A 6,000-nucleotide genomic window follows, 5' to 3' on the forward strand; every position below is an offset into this window, starting at 1 on the left:
GACTTATACTCTGCCTCAGTACTGGAATGAGAGATAGTTGGCTGCTTTTTAGAGGACCAAAAATAAGAGAATTTCCCATGTAAATACAGTAACAACTAGTGGATTTCCTAGTGTCAGGGTATCCTTCACAATCAGAATCAGAGTATGTTGTAAGAATTTCACAATGTCTAGCAGAGAGATTAACACCAGAGCTAATGTTACCCTTGGCATATCTTAAAATCCTCTTCACTAGTTGTTAGGTGAGAACTAGTGGGTGCATGCATAAACTGAGAGACATAGTTGACTGAAAAACACTAGTCTAGTGTAGTGAGTGCGGGATATTGTTTCCCCCCAACTAGACTTCTGTAAAATTAAGCATCATCAGGAGGATCACCACTATATAAAGATAGTATTGGTCTTGCAGCAACAAGAGTACTTGCAGAGCTACAAGTAAGCATATCATCCTATTCCAACAATTGTAGAGAATATTTCTTCGGTGTGAGAAGAATATAAGTAGAAGACTTGGAACATTCAATGTCAAGAAAATAATGTATAGGACCCAGTTACTTCATAGATAATTCCTTGCTCAAAAAAACTATAAAAGAGTCCAATAATGCTGGAGAAGAACCAGTGAGAATTATATCATTTACATATAACATAAGAAGTATCTTTCGTTCACCAAAAGTATAAGAGAACAATGAGTGATCACTGACTGACTTATGAAATCCATGATTGTGTAGAAAGAGACTAAATCTCTCAAACCAAGCTCTAGGACCTTGTTTGAGGCGTTAGAGAGATTTCTTAAGATGGTATACATAGTCAGGTATTTTTTCATCAACAAGACCTTTAGGCTGGGTCATACAAACATCTTCTCTTGAGAAACCCATGAAGGAAGGAAATGTATACATCCAACTGCCTAATATCCCAGCCATGTGTGACTGCAATGGTCAACATACACCTAATATTTGTAGTCTTAGGAACAAGATTGAAGGTACTAAGTAATCAACACTATCTTGTTGAGTATATCCTTGTGCAACCAACCTAGCTTTGTACCTTTCCACAGTGCCATCAAAGTTGTATTTTTTTTTATAAACCACTTGCTTCCTAGAACATTCATCCCCTCTACAAATGGTTTTAAACCCATGTTCCATTGTCCTTGGGAGGTGAGTTCTCCTTTTTCACTGCTACAATCCATTTTGGATTCTTTGAAGCTTCCTTATAAGATTTAGCCTCCACTTCAGATGTAAGCATAAATTCAAGAGCAATTGGTAAATTGAGAAAAATAGATGTACATGCAACAATTTCAGGAGGAAGTTGTTTTGGATTAAAAATTCCTCTAGACAATATAGTAGTAATGGTTCTGACCGGAAGTTGAGTGCACGTGGGAGGAATAGTAGTAGGAGTATCACCTTTTTTTTATTTTTCAAGTCATTTCTGAATCTATTTTTTATTTTTCTTCCCACTTATTACCAATAATTTTCTTAGTTTTTATTCCATTTGTTCCACGTTAGATGATATTTTAGAGTTTTTCACGCAGATTAAGAGAAATTAAAGAGGATAAATTTTCTCCCTAAAGTTTAAACCTCTAGTTTTTTGTTTCTAACTTCTAGTGTAAATTAAAAGTCCTGTGATAATTCTATTTTGGATAAACCAAATAATCCAAGATAAAGTATATATTCTCCATGGAATATATTTAGGTAACCTGAGGTTATAATATTCACTTTATTTTTTCTTGATGGTCATGAGTTTATATTAAACAATCCAACAGTTACAAAATAGATTCACGAATAATCTATATTAGAACACCTCTTCTACGATGGGGAAGGCCGACCGAAATACCGCTGATTGTATAACGCATTATACATCAACGATGTAGACTTTTATGCGAAAATATTACTTTTTCTGATTTTCGCAATTAGCAGTGTTTCATTGTTTTTTTTTGTTGGAATGATATTTTTAGGCATGTACCTCCGTTTGCAAAAAGAAAATTTTCCAAAAAATATGCCAAATTGAAAAAGTGAAAGTATCACTTTTCCTGAAAGTGACATTTTTCCTGAAACAGAGTAAAAATATCACTTTTCTTGAAACAAAAAATTAGTTGATGCATAAATCAAAATATGCTGCATAATGTGTTATGTATCCTTTGTGGTGGTTTGAAAAATTGTCGTGCATTCAATTTTTGAAAATTGAGCCTAAACTGAAAGTATCACTTTTCCTAATACGAAGAGAGTTCATCGTTTAATTAGTTGCAATGGAAAGTTAGCTGATGCATAAACTAAAATATGGTTGCATAATGTGTTATGCATCCTTTGTAGTAGTTTACCATAATGGCTTTGCATTCAATTTTCGAAAATTGTGCATAAAAGGTTAAACACCTCAGAATTTTTCGTAAAAATTCTAAATTTGATATTTTTGTTTGTATTCATTATGAAGATCTCATTAAAATCTTTCCAACGATTTTTTTTTTTTAAATTCAAAGGCATGGATTTTTAAGTCCCAAAGACTACCACCAATCCATTTATAATCTTTTTTTATCAAATTTCACATATGCGGTATACTTTGTTTTACAAAAAGTGTCCATAAAAGGGACTCCCTCCCTTCGGTCGTCCCAATAAGATAAAAATATAACTAATCTATTCGGGGAGAAAACAAAAACAATGCGAATGAGCATTTTATCAATTTTTATCATCATTTTGTCAAGAAACAAAGAGTTTAGTTGAAAGAGTCAATATTTTTACATCTCTGAAAATCGGGATGCACATTCCGACTTCGCTGATTTGTTGGAAAAACTTCCCAAAACCAGTTCCACCTTTTTACTTTACCTTTTATGTATTCTTTTTATATAAATTTTTTGTATTCTTCTCATCTGTCGAGAGCTAGGTGAAAAATAAAAAAGAACAAAGGCAGTGCCTCCTCCATTAATGTCTCCTCTTGGGTCCTTTTTCTTTTGGTTCTCTATTTTTTCTAGATTCAAAATCAGCAGGATGTACTTTGATAAATCAGATTTAAACATAATCATTCCTTTATTCTTACTAAAAATTGCGATTTATAAGAAATCGAGAGATATTAGTGCATCAGGTGTTTTGAGCTTCACCCATGGAGTTATTAGCTGCTGTGATAAAAAGAATAATAGTAGAGAAAAGGGTCATCTAAAATAATTAAAAAAAATTGATGCCTCGAATTTGCATCCCTCTATCTGTATAACAAAAAGTTAAGTTCTATTCTGATTTTCATCGTTTTTTAGTTGGGAAGAAAAATTAACTTGAGTAGACAGTATAGTTTTATCAGGAATAAAAGGAAAACTCAATTTGAGGGTATAGAAACAGGTACTTGCGGCAAAACTTTTAAACTAAATCATTTAAGTCACATGTCTCGGTAAGAATACCCACCTTTGGATAAATGTCACTGCCCCTTGAAATTGCTCTATCCCAGTTTTCCTCAAATTCCATTAAAGTAATCGTGAATACCGATTTTTCAATTGAAAAAACGAAAGAAAAAACTGAAAAATAGTTTTCTCGGAAACAAAGAGAAACAAAACATATAGCCGCAATTTTTTTCTTTTCTTTCGTCTCTTCTCTCCTCCTTCTCTCTCTATTCTCTTTTACATCTCTCTGTTCATCAGAAAAACTTCTGCATAATCATTTGGCGAAATCAATCGAGCTCATCTTCCTGAATTTCTCGGAAAAATCTAAGTGAACATTTTTTCCGAACAAGGTAAAACTCAATTAGGTTTTTGTAATCCTATTTTTGTTGATCTAATATTAGTCTATTAACCATAATTATAGATAAATTCTTCAGTAATCCTATTTATATGCTTATTTTGATTTGGGGTATTCTCTGTTCTATTTTGATTTTATGTTTTCTTAGTTTCTATCATGCAATAAATTCTATTATGAAAGTTAACGAAATTAAACAAGTAATATTTTAATTTGCAGGTGAGAGTTAATCACTATACAACTTAAGGTTTCGAGTACATGATGTCCTATTATGGATATCGAGTGTGAAGCTTCAAAAAGGTTTATTTTATTAATTTCTGACCAATATTGATATTGTTGAATTTATATTAGGAAAAAGATATTTTCTTCATTCTAACAAATCGGATTGAATCACAGGACTATAAGGTAATACACAAAAGAAAATATTTTCTTCATTCTAACAAGTAGGATTGAATCATAGAAAGAAAATATTTTCACATGGTTGAAGGTTCTGTTGATTACAATGGTGTTGATGACGGTGGTGGATACAGTTTTGGTTTGTAAGCTGTTAGAGAAAATGAGTTTATACAATAATTTGGTTTTTGGTCTTGGTAGGATTGGAACTTAGAATCTATTGGTCACTAAGGACACTAGCTCATTTTCACTATTTGTGAATGAACCTTTAGTCCCACATAGGGAAAACTAAAGATGATACCTTTCCATAAGTATTGAATTTTTTGATATTAGAGTGGCCCTTGGGTCATTAGTACTTTTGTGCGAGGGAGAGGACTTAGGCAATGGGATAGTTGGTACAATCACACATTTCACACACGCGAGGTGCTTCGCATGCCGCCGTCGCCGTCCGTCCGGGCGGGTCAGGTGTGGGTGTGGGTCAACCAAGTATCACAACTTGAATACTCACGAGTTATAGGAAGTGTGATGTATTTGATGAACTGTACTAGGCCAGACATTGCTTATGCTGTGAGTAGGTTAAGTAGGTATACTTGTAATCCAGGGAAGGAACACTGGGATGAATTATGAAAGGTATCCTTCCCTTCTTGAGGGATTTTGTGATGCAAACTGGATATCAGACTCAGAGGAGTCTAAGTCTACGAGTGGATATGTTTTCACTCTAGCATGTGGGGCTGTTTCTTGGAAGAGTTCCAAACAGACCTGCATAGCTCGATCCACTATGGAATCTGAGTTTATTGCGTTAGATAAAGCAGGAGAGGAGGACGCTTGGCTAAGATGCTTTTTCGAAGACATTCCTCTCTGGCATAGGCCTGTGCCAGCTATATCTATACATTGTGATAATCAAGCTGCCATAGCTAAATCTAAAAACAGCTACTATAATGGGAAGTCTATACATATAAAGAGAAGACACGATACCCTAAAACAACTAATCTCAAAAGGCGTTATTTCCATTGATTGGGTTAAGTCCAAGGAGAATATCGCGGACCCTTTGACGAAAGGTTTGTCCAAGGAGATAGTTAGTAATGCATCTAAGGGGATGGGGCTTAGGCTCATTAAATAAACTTTCCATGAAGGATACTCAACCTTGCTGACTGGAGATCCCAAGATCAAGGTTTTGAATGAGAAACTAATTTGTGGCGGGTCAAGGTAAACACTATCATAGAATTCATTCTCTGCCCCTTCCCTATGGTGTAGACGTGATAGTGTGACTGCATGTGAGGATGACTTTATATTAAGTCTTAATGAGTTCTATAGTTTCAATTTTAGATTGAAGTGGGTGTAGCAGTAAACACTCTTGATGGAACTCACCTATCTGAATGTGGAAGTGGGTCGCTTCCTATGAGAAGAAAGATGATTCTCTAGAGCATTTGGAGAAACGGGATTTGTCCAGGGCCAAAAAGGACACAACGGCATGAACTCGACAACACCTAGAGAGATATCACGTGTGGTTATTATCGCGGATTACACCAAACGATGGTAGTCCAAGACATCGCGTTTACTGTCCATCAAGTAGTTCCGGCAATTTCTCACTAAGAAAAGGTTCAAGACCTCATGGACACCTCTTTCCTAAGCGGTATTTCTCGCTTTCCGTTTTCTGATGCTTTATCGATATTTCATTCATGTGGGGAATTGTTAGAGAAAATGAGTTTATACAATAATTTGGTTTTTGGTCTTGGTAGGATTGGAACTCAGGATCTATTGGTCACTAAGGACACTAGCTCATTTTCACTATTTGTGAATGAACCTTTAGTCCTATATAGGGAAAACTAAATATGATACCTCTCCATAAGTATTGAATTTTTTGATATTAGAGTGGCCCTTGGGTCATTAGCACTTTTGTGCGAGGGAGAGG

This window comes from Papaver somniferum, unplaced genomic scaffold (genome assembly GCF_003573695.1).
Source record: "Papaver somniferum cultivar HN1 unplaced genomic scaffold, ASM357369v1 unplaced-scaffold_117, whole genome shotgun sequence".
In the NCBI taxonomy this organism is placed as follows: Eukaryota; Viridiplantae; Streptophyta; class Magnoliopsida; order Ranunculales; family Papaveraceae; genus Papaver; species Papaver somniferum.